Here is an 18,565-nt window from a genome sequence, read left to right on the forward strand (position 1 = left end):
CATTCATTCCTTCTCCTTTGCATTTCCCTTTTATATCTACTTTAAAGTAGAAGGGGCGATGTTGAGCGATGATCTGGACAAACTGGAGAAATGGTCGGAGGTCAATAGGATGAAGTTTAATAAAGACAAATGCAAAGTGCTCCACTTAGGAAGGAACAATCAGTTTCATACATATAGAATGGGAAGCGACTGTCTAGGAAGGAGTACGGCAGAAAGGGATCTAGGGGTTGTAGTGGACCACAAGCTAAATATGAGTCAGCAGTGTGATGCTGTTGCAAAAAAAGCAAACCTGATTCTGGGATGCATTAACAGGTGTGTTATGAGCAAAACACGAGAAGTCATTCTTCCACTCTACTCTGCACTGGGCACGTCTCAGTTGGAGTATTGTGTCCAGTTCTGGGCACCGCATTTCAAGAAGGATGTGAAGAAATTGGAGAGGGCCCAGAGAAGAGCAACAAGAATGATTAAAGGTCTAGAGAACATGACCGATGAAGGAAGGCTGAAAGAACTGGGTTTGTTTAGTTTAGAAAAGAGAAGATTGAGGGGGGACATGATAGCAGTTTTCAGGTGTCATAAGGAGGAGGGAGAAAACTTGTTCATCTTGGCCTCTGAGGATAGAACAAGAAGCAATGGGCTTAAACTGCAGCAAGGGAGGTTTAGGTTGGACATTAGGAAAAGGTTCCTAACTGTCAGGGTGGTGAAACACTGGAATAAATTGCCCAGGGAGGTTGTGCAATCTCCATCTCTGAAGATATTTAAGAGTAGGTTAGATAAATGTCTATCAGAGATGGTCTAGACAGTATTTGGTCCTGCTATGAGGGCAGGAGACTGAAATCGATGACCTCTCGAGGTCCCTTCCAGTCCTGGTATTCTATGATTCTATGACTTCAAAACAGCACAGCTCCAGCAACTTCAAATTGGAGAAAGGAGCCTTGTCCAAGGCAGGTTAGTGAAAACTTTGTTTGGAGTGTACCTGTCGGACTGTTCTCTGCACCTCCACCTGCTCCTATTCAGTGTCCAGCGAAATCGATGGGATGCACCAGCCACTCACCTCTCTAACGGCTCATACCCACATTTCGGTACAGGATTCTTCCGGATCTGTAAACAGCCACTTTTATGGGTGAGGATAGCCATTGTCCAAAGGGATTTCAGGTGTGGCTACTCCAAGTTTGTTGATGTGCGTTGCAGGAATAATACTCTCCAGATTGAATTCTAATGGGAAATGCTTTGGTACCATATACATGACAGAGCCAACGCCTGCAAATAAAGGGAGTTACAGTACATTACAAAACAATCGATTATAATTGACCTGGGTTTGTGCTTCCCTCGTAAAATGTTTCACGCCAAAGTTCCCCAAAAGTCGCCAAAACCAAGTAAGACAAAAGCCAGGATGAGCGTCTCTAAGAGGCCCTCTCGGGTGTGGGACATATTTGAAGTGACGAATGGGAAGTGTCCAGTGGTTTTCAGGTTATTGTCTGGCATGAGGCGTCATTCTCTGTCTGGCCTTCACCTGAATTGCCGCAGAGGCAAACAGAGGCACGGCTGCTCTAATTGCAACATTCCTAGAGGATTAGCTGAGACTCCCTATGATCTGAGCATTTCAAGCACTCAGGACTGGAGTCCTTCCAAATTTGACCAACCAAGAGCCTTCTGCAAGACCCTTCTTCAACAGAAAGCTTTTCAGACATAATTAGAATGAGTTTGACAGTGGAAAACAGAGCCCCAAAGCCATTTCTATTAACCTGAGCAGTAAGGGTGCTTTCCCTCATTTTTACACCATGGTACATCACAGAAGTCTCTGGACCATTGCTGATGTGTAAATTCATCGAATCTACACTTTGGGGGCATCTAATTCCAGGAAAATATTCCCCTATTAAATTCAAATAGAACAGGAGCCCTAAGGTGAATGGTGCGTACACATGTATTGATATTAATGCCTCTCTCCAGTGTCACACAAGTGTGAAAAGACTTTAGTGTCAATTAGAATCCAGATAGGTTGTGTGCTATTCTTGAATATGGACAACTTCCTCCTGCATTTTAACTTTGTAACAACAGCGGCATACGGGAGAAGCTCTGACCTTCAGCTTTCATTGAGTTTTGTTTTCATCGTGACTGTCCCGGAATAACGCGTAATTTAAAAAATGCCTTGTGGATTCCATTGTCCAAAGCTCTGGTTGCTCTAAAGAAGTGAGAAAACTGAGAAGAATACATTCCTTTGGAGTGAGGAATAAGAGATGGGCCTTCATGGAAACATCAAAATTTACTCTTGCTACTCTGTTGTCTTTCACTCCTCTTTATTAAAACCCTTTTTTGTACTTTTCTTCATTATTTGAAATTTGCATTTATCCTACAACTGACTATCGGTCTTCTGGTATTTAATTTCTTTACTTTGAGCTCTTTGGATCTTCTCCCGTCAGGGATCCAAAGTGAATGGCTCCTTAGCAGGGAGGTTGTCATGGCTGAAACCAGAAGTGAGATCACTGGAATATTTGCTGATTTCACCCAGGCCCAGTCATGTTGGAGCTGGATCATGGCATGAAAAGCTCTCACTGGATTCAAAGAAGAAGAATTGCTTGGCCTTCCAATTTTATTTTTAAAAAGGAACAGAAATGAAGTAGATATTGCAGAGAGGAAGAATGGTGACATTGGAGCTTTTGTTCCCAATGAAGCTTGTGATCTGGGGGTTCAAGGCTCAAATTTATTCCTCAGCAGCTTTGAATTTATGATGCCGACACAATGGTGTTTGCAGCACACTGAAGGAAATAGCGATGCAGATGGATCGGTTGCATTTCTTCAAGTTTGGCGGGGAGATATACACTTTTGTTTCCTGGTATCATCCCATAATGGGGTCTGATTGGATTAACAGGGAATAATGGAAAAGTGCCTGTAGGGGCGGGCAATTCCAGATCTGTGTTTGGCTGCATTCTTTGCACCTCCCTGGGAAACATTTGATACTGGCCACGGTTGGAGAGAGGCCCGGTTTTAAATAGAAATGTCAATGCTTATGCATTCAAAGGAGGAGTCTATAGCTCTGCTCCAGTATTTCAGAATAAAGCTCTTTTGCCCTTCAGTAAAATGTTGATGTGAAATGGCTAAATCTCCTTTCCCCCTTTCAGTGTCCTATTATGTCATTGAAGAGGCAGGATGCTTTGCAGCTTTTTTTCCTTTTGTGTCATCAGCTCAAAACTTTGATTCGTAATAAATATTTATCTTCTCAGCACTGAGGCTCACAATAATTTGAAGAACAGTGTAGCAGACAGTGCAGTCTTCCTATCTTCAGCTCCAGCGATATCCAACTCTGATACAATGAGAGGAATTGGTAATACAGAGTGTATTGCACGTTAGGTTCCTGTAATACACCAATGCTCCGTGCCGGAATCTCCTTATGATGCGCATGAAATTCCTAATTGCTGCAGACCAGTTTGGAGAACAGGAATTCGTATCTATGGGCAGAATGAACGGAATCGGGTGGGTTTGCAGCCTCCTTGCCAAATTAATATTGGGCCATGGCATTTGACAAGGGAGTGCAGGTTGCCTGTGACCTGCAGACAAACACATCAAGGCAAAGAAAGAGAAGAAGGTGAATTTTATGGAGTTTTACTTGTGCAATGAAAGTGAACATCTGTGTAAATCTTTGCAGGAAAAGGCTCTTCGCAAAAACTGGAAAAGTGAGGAAGAATTCCACCCCCCACCCTCCGGGCAAGTGGCCTGCATAATCCCAAGGACCCTCTCAGCACCTTTGTTCTCTAATTATTCCAAAGTTTCCAAAATTGCAATTTGAGAATTGCCCAGTGCTGCCTGCACAGATGAGCCACAAGACTTGTATTGTGATGCAACGCAATTTTTAATGTGAATGAGATTTGCAAATACGCAATTACAGAAAACAATAATACAAAGCAGAAAGAACGTATCCTCCGTTCTTAATATGGGCTGCGAATAATCACACACACACTCCTGTTGCTTGGATACATATGAGGCAAGAAGTTCTTTTCCTTTTGTTATAGCTGCAAGGTTGGACAAACAATAAATAAATGCAACGGATGCTTTCATAAGGCCCCTGTTTCCTACACACTGTGGGGTTAGTAAAACACGAGTGAGTCCATATGTGACAAAGGGAATAAACACGTGGTGGGGAAGCACTGGCAGAAAGGGATCCTAGCAAGACATTCGACACGGATCCATAAGAGAAAGGGGCTGGGCAGATACAGCTCACGTGGAGCTCAGCTGGAGTCAGGCCGGCACGGCCCTTCTGAAATCGATATCGGGATCTATCAGTTGCTGTTCATTTCCTGGTCTTTCCTTTGGCCATAGAGTTTCCTGCCGTGTCTAACATGGTGAGCCGCATGCACTCAGGTACCGATGACAAGACACCCCAGTGCCACATGCTCCTCCATAACCGTAACCTCCCCTATAACCACAGAGTCCCCCTAAACCTCCCCCGTAACCACAGAGCCCTCCATAGCCTCCCCCATAACCACAGAGCCCCCCAAAACCTCTTCCATAACCATTCAATCCCCCATAACCATAACGACCTCCATAACCACAGAGTCCCCCAAAATGTCCCCCATAACCACCAAAACCTCCCAAGCCATACAATCCCCCGTAAGGAGCTCCATAGCCGGAGAGTGCGCCTGCACCAAACGAGCCCCCGTAGCCGGATCCCACCACAGGGGCTCCGACAGCTCCCACTTCACTCTGCTGAGGGAAGGTGCTCATAATGGGCCCTGGGATGGTCACGGCAATCGGTGAGGGTCTGATCACCACTTCGGAGTCAGGGCACTGCCTCACGCACGGCTCGTTGCAGGTGCCGGAAACTGGGCTGGGTCGGGCCACCCCGCATTCTGGATAGCAAGACATCTTTGTGTGATGGAGATACACCTAAAACACACAACGGGGAGACAATAAAGAGAAGAGACAAGTGTTGGTAGAAGAATGCTCTCATAGGGTATGTCTACACTATGGCTTCTAATCCGAACTAGCTAGCCGTGCGGCACGGGGTCTGAACTAGCCGGCATTTAAAAATGGCGCCGGCCGGCTTCATGCAAATGAAGCCCGAGAAATTCAAATCCCGGGCTTCATTTGCAACTGCGGATGACTACATTACCCCCGCTAGTTCGAACTAGCGGGGTAGTGTAGACATACCCATAGTTCAACTCCCATTGTCGTGAGATCTGCCTGGGCCCTGAGACACAGAAGCAGTATGTATTTGCCCCATGTCTTCTTTCTCGTCGTATAATCAACGTCCCTCCCAAAGGGCCCCTGGAAACCTTCTCAATGAAAAAAACAGCCTGGAAAAAATGTAACTAATTAATTGATGGAAACCTGGGATTCTGTGTCCATTTAAGACCTTTCTCAGATGACCATGGTGGGCACAATACCAATCCTTTCCTTTCTTTTCCGGGCTAAACCTCTGTATGTAAATCACCCGTGCCTCCTTTCCTAGCAGGGCTCCTAACAATCCCCATGACTCCACCGCAACCTGCAACTCAATCACTTCACAAGATAATGAGGGAAGAACAACACCTCCGTGATGAGAATCGCAGAGCGGCAATGCCGTATTCAGTCTGAAACAGACATGGGCCCTCCTGTGACATCTCCTGAAGGAGAGAGAGACGGAATCAAATTGGACTTACCAGGATCACCGAGGAAATGGAGACCAGGGAAGCGTTTAGAAGAGCTGTGTGTGGCGAGCGCTTTTATACCGTTTCTAGTTCTCCCTGGAGGATTTATGATGCATTTCGTACAGGAAGCCCCAATTATTTCTCAAAGGCACTTGATTGCCTTGGCAAATCCTCCTTTTGATGTAGCTGCATTCTCAGGGTTGGATATTCTTAGGCTAATCCCACTGATGCACCTTACACACTGCATTCCTGCCGTGATTGCACTGAGGCTCTGGGTGGTGCAATGAGAATGAATGCCAAGGTGATGCAAAACTGCATCAGGAGCACCATGGGCTCTCAGGAGCAGCAATTCAGTTTGGTCCTTCCACTTCATATTGGTCCTGTTAGGGACATTGGGCAGTTTGTTCCCAACTGGCTGGTGTGTGGGGAGCTATTTTGGAGCTTTCTTACACGTATCTGTTGGTCAGATCCAATTCCCTTGGAAATTCATCACTCTATTGCCTCCAGTTTATTTTCTGTCGGGACCTTAATTCTCTAATTTGCCTTGTGGCAGGAGGAAAAAACAACGTCACCGTCCATCTACATTCCCACATTAAACTATCTCGGAAACACAGACTGCAATTGAATAGGAGCCTCTCTCATGACACTCTGCTCAGGAGAGAACTTCACCCGTTTCTGACCTAACTTGGCCTAACACTGGACCTCCACTTGTCTCACCAACACTATCTCAAAGGTCTGCCGGAAATTGATTTCCTCATGGATCCAGGGAAGGGATGGAGGCCTGGGACAGGAAGCAGAGCTCTTTGATAGAAAGCTTTTGAGTTAAGTCATGGAACGTTTACTCCATTGGAAACATTCTCTCTGTGACTGAGCTGACAAGAAGCTGAGGTCCTGTTATAAGACAATGCAGATGACTATGCTTTGGAAGAAGCACAGAAGAGGTGGAGATCTTGGATTCTTGCTGAAGGAGGAGATGGCTATGGTGTGAGAGAGGACATGAGTTCTGACCAGCTGTAGGGCACATCGTAGAAAACATTGCAGGAAAAATCTGAATGAGGTTTTAAATGTAATATCCATCCCTAAGAATCTCTTCTATCCTGAGAGAAAAGGCAGAAATGTTTTCCTTTCATTTTAAGCCCTAAGCAAGTGATTCACTCCAAAAGGCACCATATTTTTCTCTCAAAATATATTTTATATATCAAATGAAAAATTGCATTGCAATGAAAATAAACTACCCTAAATTGTGGGACTTTGTGTCATGACCTGATTAAAGGAGAGACACAAGAGACCTTGGCCTCTATTTTTTTTAAAGTGACTCTATTACTCAGTGCAGAGGCATCTAATACCAGAATAATTTAACACTATTTCAGAATATAGCCTCTTTGCATGTGTCAGACACCCAGGAGTGTTCTGAGGTCCTTTGAAATCTTCATTTCGAAGCGCACATTATAATTTCCAGGCCTAACACCCTTAGTATTCCTGTTTATTAGGGACATATGGGTGTGACTTGTATAGCAGAAACACAGCAACATTAATGACTCCTCCTACCACAGGCTCAAAGTGATGTTCATCACTATTACGCCCTTACAAACAGAAAGTTGAATAACATGCCTTGTTGTTATTGCTTTTGTACCATATCCAAAACGAAGCCTATGCCTGCAAATAAGGGGAGGTACAGTACATTGCAAAATGATCGATTATTGACCCGGGTTCGTGCTTCCCTCAGACAATGTTTCACACGAAAATTCCCGAAAAGTTGCCAAAATCAAGTAAGACAAAAGCCAGGATGAGCGTCTCTGAGAGGCCCTCTCGGGTGTGGGACATATTTGAAGTGGCGAATGGAAGTGTCCAGTGGTTTTCAGGTTATTGTCTGGCATGAGGAGTCATTCTCTGTCTGACCTTCACCTGAATTGCCACAGAGGCGAACGGAGGCACGGCTGCTCTAATTGCAAAATTCAGGGTGGATTAGCTGAGGCTCCCTCTGATCTGAGCATTTCAAGCACTTTGCAACCATTCGTTAAGTTGCATATGACCAACGTGCAGCATTGTTATAGGAGTAGCTAGAAAACTGGGATCCTCAGGGCAGGGAGTGGGTGGTGTGGGGGTGCAGGTGTTAGCACATGGCCTTGGGAATGTGGGGGGCTCAGATCAGGAGGCTGGAGGGAGTGGGGGTTGCAGGTGTCAGAGAAGGGGCTCAGGATAAAGAGCTGGGGATGTGAGCGGTGCAAAAGGGAGGGCTGGGCATGAGGAAGGGCTCGAGGCGGAAGGTGGGGGATGCAGGAATCAGGGCAGAGGATTGGGAGAAGGGGGAGCTTAAGGCAGGGGATGGGGGTGGCCCCTGACTTCTCCCCTTTGTTGCCCAGGGCAGCTGAGACTGCCCAACTTGCTTGGCAGCTTGTCCCCAGTGGGGGCAATGCACCCCACCTTCTGGCTTCTCCAGGAGTCATCCAGGGGGAGGGGCCTAGATGAGGCTTTCTCGCTCCCACCTCCCCCATGGTGGGGAAGGAGAACACGGGCTTTCTGGTGTCCCCCTCCCCCTCCTGCCCCATGAGAGTTTGGGGGAGGCTTTCTCCGTCTCCCTTTCTCTTACCGGCCTGGGGGGTTTCTGGTGGGGCCGTTTCCCTCTCCCCATCCAGCAGGGCTTCTCCCCCAGACACACACTTTGGTGCTACGGCCAAAGGCAGGGGGGGAGGGGTTTGAAGCAGGTGGGCCTTTTACCCAGTCCAATGGCCAGCAATATGGCAAGCCCCTTCCCCTGCTGGCCACTCTCTTGGTGCTGTGGCTGCCCCAGTAGTTGCTCTGCTCTACAGCTGACCCCTGCGCTCACTGCTCCCAGTGGTTATGGTGAGTACAGCATCCCTCCACTCCGCCACCTCCCATTCTGTGTGGTGGAAAACAGTCCAATTCCAGGTACCTCCCTTTTCCCTGGCACAACCAAACCCTGACCTTGCTTTAAGTTAGGAGAAGAAGAAGCTGCCTCCCAAATGTGGTGGTCCTAACTTTTACTCTGTAGGAGGATTTCCTGAACAAATGGACTCACAGACAGATGGAAAGATGGACAGACAGAGGCATGTTTTTAAAATATATTGATAGATGACATGTATTGGGATTATGTATTCCAACGACAAACATTAGATACACTTTAACAGTGGATGTCAAAGTCTAAGATGTCATAGCAGGATTCAGTTCATGATTCCTAGCCTCTGAAATTGGGACCCTTTCATTCTCATCCAACGTACCTTTGCAACATAGCCAGGATAGGTTAGAGAAAACTGTGTTGGGAGAGTATCCGTCTGTTGCTCCGCCTGCAACTGCACTGCTCCTATGGACAGTGAAATCACTGAGAACCGTCAGCTACTGCATCTCCGTTCATGAGCAGACAAGAGAACTTGCTCCTGTTGGAGAGTCATCTCATAAAGGAATGGAAGAGAGGTGTGTTGTGGAGTACTTGGGCAGTGGTCAGTTGGCTGTGAGGTGAGACTGGAGTCCTTCCAAATTTGACCAACCAAGAGCCTTCTGCAAGACCTGTCTCCGACAGAAAGCTTTTCAGACATAATTAGCTTGAGTTTGACAGTGGAAAACAGAGCCCCAAAGCCATTTCCATTAACCTGAGCAGTAAGGATGCTTTCCCTCAATTTTACACCATGGAACCTCACAGAAGTCTCTGGACCATTGCTGATGTGTAAATTCATCAAATCTACACTTTGGGGGCATCTAATTCCAGGAAAATATTCCCCTATTAAATTCAAATAGAACAGGAGCCCTAAGGTGAATGGTGCGTACACATGTATTGATATTAATGCCTCTCTCCAGTGTTAGACAAGTGTGAAAATAATTTAGTGTCAATTAGAATCCAGATAGGTTGTCTTCTATTCTTGAATATGGACAACTTCTTCCTGCCTTTTAACTTTGTAACAACAGCGGCATACGGGAGAAGCTCTGACCTTCAGCTTTCATTGAGTTTTGTTTTCATCGTGACTGTCCTGGAATAACGCGTAATTTAAAAAATGCCTTGTGGATTCCATTGTCCAAAGCTCTGGTTGCTCTAAAGAAGTGAGAAACCTGAGAAGAATACATTCCTTTGGAGTGAGGAATAAGAGATGGGCCTTCATGGAAACATCAAAATTTACTCTTGCTACTCTGTTGTCTTTCACTCCTCTTTATTAAGACCCTTTTTTGTACTTTTCTTCATTATTTGAAATTCGCATTTATCCTACAACTGACTATCGGTCTTCTGGTATTTAATTTCTTTACTTTGAGCTCTTTGGATCTTCTCCCGTCAGGGATCCAAAGTGAATGGCTCCTTAGCAGGGAGGTTGTCATGGCTGAAACCAGAAGTGAGATCACTGGAATATTTGCTGATTTCACCCAGGCCCAGTCATGTTGGAGCTGGATCATGGCATGAAAAGCTCTCACTGGATTCAAAGAAGAAGAATTGCTTGGCCTTCCAATTTTATTTTTAAAAAGGAACAGAAATGAAGTAGATATTGCAGAGAGGAAGAATGGTGACATTGGAGCTTTTGTTCCCAATGAAGCTTGTGATCTGGGGGTTCAAGGCTCAAATTTATTCCTCAGCAGCTTTGAATTTATGATGCCGACACAATGGTGTTTGCAGCACACTGAAGGAAATAGCGATGCAGATGGATCGGTTGCATTTCTTCAAGTTTGGCGGGGAGATATACACTTTTGTTTCCTGGTATCATCCCATAATGGGGTCCGATTGGATTAACAGGGAATAATGGAAAAGTGCCTGTAGGGGTGGGCAATTCTAGATCTGTGTTTGGCTGCATTCTTTGCACCTCCCTGGGAAACATTTGATACTGGCCACGGTTGGAGAGAGGCCCGGTTTTAAATAGAAATGTCAATGCTTATGCATTCAAAGGAGGAGTCTATAGCTCTGCTCCAGTATTTCAGAATAAAGCTCTTTTGTCCTTCAGTAAAACGTTGGTGCCAAATGGCTAAATCTCCTTTCCCCCTTTCAGTGTCATATTATATGATTGAAGAGGCAGGATGCTTTGCAGCTTTTTTTCCTTTTGTGTCATCAGATCAAAACTTTGATTCGTAATAAATATTTATCTTCTCAGCACTGAGGCTCACAATAATTTGAAGAACAGTGTAGCAGACAGTGCAGTCTTCCTATCTTCAGCTCCAGCGATATCCAACTATGATACAATGAGAGGAATTGGTAATACAGAGTGTATTGCACGTTAGGTTCCTGTAATACACCAATGCTCCGTGCCGGAATCTCCTTATGATGCGCATGAAATTCCTAATTGCTGCAGACCAGTTTGGAGAACAGGAATTCGTGTCTATGGGCAGAATGAACGGAATCGGGTGGGTTTGCAACCTCCTTGCCAAATTAATATTGGGCCATGGCATTTGACAAGGGAGTGCAGGTTGCCTGTGACCTGCAGACAAACCTATCAAGGCAAAGAAAGAGAAGAAGGTGAATTTTATGGAGTTTTACTTGTGCAATGAAAGTGAACATCTGTGTAAATCTTTGCAGGAAAAGGCTCTTCGCAAAAACTGGAAAAGTGAGGAAGAATTCCACCCCCCACCCTCCGGGCAAGTGGCCTGCATAATCCCAAGGACCCTCTCAGCACCTTTGTTCTCTAATTATTCCAAAGTTTCCAAAATTGCAATTTGAGAATTGCCCAGTGCTGCCTGCACAGATGAACCACAAGACTTGTATTGTGATGCAACGCAATTTTTAATGTGAATGAAATTTGCAAATACGCAATTACAGAAAACAATAATACAAAGCAGAAAGAACGTATCCTCCGTTCTTAATATGGGCTGCGAATAATCACACACACACTCCTGTTGCTTGGATACATATGAGGCAAGAAGTTCTTTTCCTTTTGTTATAGCTGCAAGGTTGGACAAACAATAAATAAATGCAACGGATGCTTTCATAAGGCCCCTGTTTCCTACACACTGTGGGGTTAGTAAAACACGAGTGAGTCCATATGTGACAAAGGGAATAAACACGTGGTGGGGAAGCACTGGCAGAAAGGGATCCTAGCAAGACATTAGACACGGATCCATAAGAGAAAGGGGCTGGGCAGATACAGCTCATGCGGAGCTCAGCTGGAGTCAGGCCGGCACGGCCCTTCTGAAATCGATATCGGGATCTATCAGTTGCTGTTCATTTCCTGGTCTTTCCTTTGGCCATAGAGTTTCCTGCCGTGTCTAACATGGTGAGCCGCATGCACTCAGGTACCGATGACAAGACACCCCAGTGCCACATGCTCCTCCATAACCGTAACCTCCCCTATAACCACAGAGTCCCCCTAAACCTCCCCCGTAACCACAGAGCCCTCCATAACCTCCCCCATAACCACAGAGCCCCCCAAAACCTCTTCCATAACCATTCAATCCCCCATAACCATAACGACCTCCATAACCACAGAGTCCCCCAAAATGTCCCCCATAACCACCGAAACCTCCCAAGCCGTACAATCCCCCGTAAGGAGCTCCATAGCCGGAGAGTGCGCCTGCACCAAACGAGCCCCCGTAGCCGGATCCCACCACAGGGGTTCCTATGGCTCCCACTTCACTCTGTTGAGGGAAGGTGCTCATAATGGGCCCTGGGATGGTCACGGCAATCGGTGAGGGTCTGATCACCACTTCGGAGTCAGGGCACTGCCTCACGCACGGCTCGTTGCAGGTGCCGGAAACTGGGCTGGGTCGGGCCACCCCGCATTCTGGATAGCAAGACATCTTTGTGTGATGGAGATACACCTAAAACACACAACGGGGAGACAATAAAGAGAAGAGACAAGTGTTGGTAGAAGAATGCTCTCATAGGGTATGTCTACACTATGGCTTCTAATCCGAACTAGCTAGCCGTGCGGCACGGGGTCTGAACTAGCCGGCATTTAAAAATGGCGCCGGCCGGCTTCATGCAAATGAAGCCCGAGAAATTCAAATCCCGGGCTTCATTTGCAACTGCAGATGACTACATTACCCCCGCTAGTTCGAACTAGCGGGGTAGTGTAGACATACCCATAGTTCAACTCCCATTGTCGTGAGATCTGCCTGGGCCCTGAGACACAGAAGCAGTATATATTTGCCCCATGTCTTCTTTCTCGTCGTATAATCAACGTCCATCCCAAAGGGCCCCTGGAAACCTTCTCAATGAAAAAAACAGCCTGGAAAAAATGTAACTAATTAATTGATGGAAACCTGGGATTCTGTGTCCATTTAAGACCTTTCTCAGATGACCATGGTGGGCACAATACCAATCCTTTCCTTTCTTTTCCGGGCTAAACCTCTGTATGTAAATCACCCGTGCCTCCTTTCCTAGCAGGGCTCCTAACAACTCAATCACTTCACAAGATAATGAGGGAAGAACAACACCTCCGTGATGAGAATCGCAGAGCGGCAATGCCGTATTCAGTCTGAAACAGACATGGGCCCTCCTGTGACATCTCCTGAAGGAGAGAGAGACGGAATCAAATTGGACTTACCAGGATCACCGAGGAAATGGAGACCAGGGAAGCGTTTAGAAGAGCTGTGTGTGGCGAGCGCTTTTATACCGTTTCTAGTTCTCCCTGGAGGATTTATGATGCATTTCGTACAGGAAGCCCCAATTATTTCTCAAAGGCACTTGATTGCCTTGGCAAATCCTCCTTTTGATGTAGCTGCATTCTCAGGGTTGGATATTCTTAGGCTAATCCCACTGATGCACCTTACACACTGCATTCCTGCCGTGATTGCACTGAGGCTCTGGGTGGTGCAATGAGAATGAATGCCAAGGTGATGCAAAACTGCATCAGGAGCACCATGGGCTCTCAGGAGCAGCAATTCAGTTTGGTCCTTCCACTTCATATTGGTCCTGTTAGGGACATTGGGCAGTTTGTTCCCAACTGGCTGGTGTGTGGGGAGCTATTTTGGAGCTTTCTTACACGTATCTGTTGGTCAGATCCAATTCCCTTGGAAATTCATCACTCTATTGCCTCTAGTTTATTTTCTGTCGGGACCTTAATTCTCTAATTTGCCTTGTGGCAGGAGGAAAAAACAACGTCACCGTCCATCTACATTCCCACATTAAACTATCTCGGAAACACAGACTGCAATTGAACAGGAACCTCTCTCATGACACTCTGCCCAGGAGAGAACTTCACCCGTTTCTGACCTAACTTGGCCTAACACTGGACCTCCACTTGTCTCACCAACAATATCTCAAAGGTCTGCCGGAAATTGATTTCCTCATGGATCCAGGGAAGGGATGGAGGCCTGGGACAGGAAGCAGAGCTCTTTGATAGAAAGCTTTTGAGTTAAGTCATGGAACGTTTACTCCATTGGAAACATTCTCTCTGTGACTGAGCTGACAAGAAGCTGAGGTCCTGTTATAAGACAATGCAGATGAATATGCTTTGGGAGAAGCACAGAAGAGGTGGAGATCTTGGATTCTTGCTGAAGGAGGAGATGGCTATGGTGTGAGAGAGGACATGAGTTCTGACCAGCTGTAGGGCACATCGTAGAAAACATTGCAGGAAAAATCTGAATGAGGTTTTAAATGTAATATCCATCCCTAAGAATCTCTTCTATCCTGAGAGAAAAGGCAGAAATGTTTTCCTTTCATTTTAAGCCCTAAGCAAGTGATTCACTCCAAAAGGCACCATATTTTTCTCTAAAAATATATTTTATATATCAAATGAAAAATTGCATTGCAATGAAAATAAACTACCCTAAATTGTGGGACTTTGTGTCATGACCTGATTAAAGGAGAGACACAAGAGACCTTGGCCTCTATTTTTTTTAAAGTGACTCTATTACTCAGTGCAGAGGCATCTAATACCAGAATAATTTAACACTATTTCAGAATATAGCCTCTTTGCATGTGTCAGACACCCAGGAGTGTTCTGAGGTCCTTTGAAATCTTCATTTCGAAGCGCACATTATAATTTCCAGGCCTAACACCCTTAGTATTCCTGTTTATTAGGGACATATGGGTGTGACTTGTATAGCAGAAACACAGCAACATTAATGACTCCTCCTACCACAGGCTCAAAGTGATGTTCATCACTATTACGCCCTTACAAACAGAAAGTTGAATAACATGCCTTGTTGTTATTGCTTTTGTACCATATCCAAAACGAAGCCTATGCCTGCAAATAAGGGGAGGTACAGTACATTGCAAAATGATCGATTATTGACCCGGGTTCGTGCTTCCCTCAGACAATGTTTCACACGAAAATTCCCGAAAAGTTGCCAAAATCAAGTAAGACAAAAGCCAGGATGAGCGTCTCTGAGAGGCCCTCTCGGGTGTGGGACATATTTGAAGAGGCGAATGGAAGTGTCCAGTGGTTTTCAGGTTATTGTCTGGCATGAGGAGTCATTCTCTGTCTGACCTTCACCTGAATTGCCACAGAGGCGAACGGAGGCACAGCTGCTCTAATTGCAAAATTCAGGGTGGATTAGCTGAGGCTCCCTCTGATCTGAGCATTTCAAGTACTTTGCAACCATTCGTTAAGTTGCATATGACCAACGTGCAGCATTGTTATAGGAGTAGCTAGAAAACTGGGATCCTCAGGGCAGGGAGTGGGTGGTGTGGGGGTGCAGGTGTTAGCACATGGCCTTGGGAATGTGGGGGGCTCAGATCAGGAGGCTGGAGGGAGTGGGGGTTGCAGGTGTCAGAGAAGGGGCTCAGGATAAAGAGCTGGGGATGTGAGCGGTGCAAAAGGGAGGGCTGGGCATGAGGAAGGGCTCGAGGCGGAAGGTGGGGGATGCAGGAATCAGGGCAGAGGATTGGGAGAAGGGGGAGCTTAAGGCAGGGGATGGGGGTGGCCCCTGACTTCTCCCCTTTGTTGCCCAGGGCAGCTGAGACTGCCCAGCTTGCTTGGCAGCTTGTCCCCAGTGGGGGCAATGCACCCCACCTTCTGGCTTCTCCAGGAGTCATCCAGGGGGAGGGGCCTAGATGAGGCTTTCTCGCTCCCACCTCCCCCATGGTGGGGAAGGAGAACACGGGCTTTCTGGTGTCCCCCTCCCCCTCCTGCCCCATGAGAGTTTGGGGAGGCTTTCTCCATCTCCCTTTCTCTTACCGGCCTGGGGGGTTTCTGGTGGGGCCGTTTCCCTCTCCCCATCCAGCAGGGCTTCTCCCCCCGACACACACTTTGGTGCTACGGCCAAAGGCAGAGGGGGAGGGGTTTGAAGCAGGTGGGCCTTTTACCCAGTCCGATGGCCAGCAATATGGCAAGCCCCTTCCCCTGCTGGCCACTCTCTTGGTGCTGTGGCTGCCCCAGTAGTTGCTCTGCTCTACAGCTGACCCCTGCGCTCACTGCTCCCAGTGGTTATGGTGAGTACATCATCCCTCCACTCCGCCACCTCCCATTCTGTGTGGTGGAAAACAGTCCAATTCCAGGCACCTCCCTTTTCCCTGGCACAACCAAACCCTGACCTTGCTTTAAGTTAGGAGAAGAAGAAGCTGCCTCCCAAATGTGGTGGTCCTAACTTTTACTCTGTAGGAGGATTTCCTGAACAAATGGACTCACAGACAGATGGAAAGATGGACAGACAGAGGCATGTTTTTAAAATATATTGATAGATGACATGTATTGGGATTATGTATTCCAACGACAAACATTAGATACACTTTAACAGTGGATGTCAAAGTCTAAGATGTCATAGCAGGATTCAGTTCATGATTCCTAGCCTCTGAAATTGGGACCCTTTCATTCTCATCCAATGTACCTTTGCAACATAGCCAGGATAGGTTAGAGAAAACTGTGTTGGGAGAGTATCCGTCTGTTGCTCCGCCTGCAACTGCACTGCTCCTATGGACAGTGAAATCACTGGGAACCGTCAGCTACTGCATCTCCGTTCATGAGCAGACAAGAGAACTTGCTCCTGTTGGAGAGTCATCTCATAAAGGAATGGAAGAGAGGTGTGTTGTGGAGTACTTGGGCAGTGGTCAGTTGGCTGTGAGGTGAGACTGGAGTCCTTCCAAATTTGACCAACCAAGAGCCTTCTGCAAGACCCGTCTCCGACAGAAAGCTTTTCAGACATAATTAGTTTGAGTTTGACAGTGGAAAACAGAGCCCCAAAGCCATTTCCATTAACCTGAGCAGTAAGGATGCTTTCCCTCAATTTTACACCATGGAACCTCACAGAAGTCTCTGGACCATTGCTGATGTGTAAATTCATCAAATCTACACTTTGGGGGCATCTAATTCCAGGAAAATATTCCCCTATTAAATTCAAATAGAACAGGAGCCCTAAGGTGAATGGTGCGTACACATGTATTGATATTAATGCCTCTCTCCAGTGTTAGACAAGTGTGAAAAGAATTTAGTGTCAATTAGAATCCAGATAGGTTGTCTTCTATCCTTGAATATGGACAACTTCTTCCTGCCTTTTAACTTTGTAACAACAGCGGCATACGGGAGAAGCTCTGACCTTCAGCTTTCATTGAGTTTTGTTTTCATCGTGACTGTCCTGGAATAACGCGTAATTTAAAAAATGCCTTGTGGATTCCATTGTCCAAAGCTCTGGTTGCTCTAAAGAAGTGAGAAACCTGAGAAGAATACATTCCTTTGGAGTGAGGAATAAGAGATGGGCCTTCATGGAAACATCAAAATTTACTCTTGCTACTCTGTTGTCTTTCACTCCTCTTTATTAAGACCCTTTTTTGTACTTTTCTTCATTATTTGAAATTCGCATTTATCCTACAACTGACTATCGGTCTTCTGGTATTTAATTTCTTTACTTTGAGCTCTTTGGATCTTCTCCCGTCAGGGATCCAAAGTGAATGGCCCCTTAGCAGGGAGGTTGTCATGGCTGAAACCAGAAGTGAGATCACTGGAATATTTGCTGATTTCACCCAGGCCCAGTCATGTTGGAGCTGGATCATGGCATGAAAAGCTCTCACTGGATTCAAAGAAGAAGAATTGCTTGGCCTTCCAATTTTATTTTTAAAAAGGAACAGAAATGAAGTAGATATTGCAGAGAGGAAGAATGGTGACATTGGAGCTTTTGTTCCCAATGAAGCTTGTGATCTGGGGGTTCAAGGCTCAAATTTATTCCTCAGCAGCTTTGAATTTATGATGCCGACACAATGGTGTTTGCAGCACACTGAAGGAAATAGCGATGCAGATGGATCGGTTGCATTTCTTCAAGTTTGGCGGGGAGATATACACTTTTGTTTCCTGGTATCATCCCATAATGGGGTCTGATTGGATTAACAGGGAATAATGGAAAAGTGCCTGTAGGGGCGGGCAATTCCAGATCTGTGTTTGGCTGCATTCTTTGCACCTCCCTGGGAAACATTTGATACTGGCCACGGTTGGAGAGAGGCCCGGTTTTAAATAGAAATGTCAATGCTTATGCATTCAAAGGAGGAGTCTATAGCTCTGCTCCAGTATTTCAGAATAAAGCTCTTTTGTCCTTCAGTAAAACGTTGGTGCCAAATGGCTAAATCTCCTTTCCCCCTTTCAGTGTCATATTATATGATTGAAGAGGCAGGATGCTTTGCAGCTTTTTTTCCTTTTGTGTCATCAGATCAAAACTTTGATTCGTAATAAATATTTATCTTCTCAGCACTGAGGCTCACAATAATTTGAAGAACAGTGTAGCAGACAGTGCAGTCTTCCTATCTTCAGCTCCAGCGATATCCAACTATGATACAATGAGAGGAATTGGTAATACAGAGTGTATTGCACGTTAGGTTCCTGTAATACACCAATGCTCTGTGCCGCAATCTCCTTATGATGCGCATGAAATTCCTAATTGCTGCAGACCAGTTTGGAGATCAGGAATTCGTGTCTATGGGCAGAATGAACGGAATCGGGTGGGTTTGCAACCTCCTTGCCAAATTAATATTGGGCCATGGCATTTGACAAGGGAGTGCAGGTTGCCTGTGACCTGCAGACAAACACATCAAGGCAAAGAAAGAGAAGAAGGTGAATTTTATGGAGTTTTACTTGTGCAATGAAAGTGAA

The 18,565-nt window shown here is 45.9% G+C and overlaps 1 protein-coding gene across 1 annotated transcript in view; it reads left to right on the top strand.

The window, feature by feature from the left end:
• Nucleotides 1–18,565, top strand: part of LOC149521778 (uncharacterized) — a 66,370-nt gene that overhangs the window by 28,879 nt on the left and 18,926 nt on the right. The gene's annotated exons all lie outside the window — the stretch shown is intronic.

Source organism: Pelodiscus sinensis, chromosome 22 (genome assembly GCF_052426305.1).
Source record: "Pelodiscus sinensis isolate ZL-2025 chromosome 22, ASM5242630v1, whole genome shotgun sequence".
NCBI classification, from domain to species: domain Eukaryota; kingdom Metazoa; phylum Chordata; order Testudines; family Trionychidae; genus Pelodiscus; species Pelodiscus sinensis.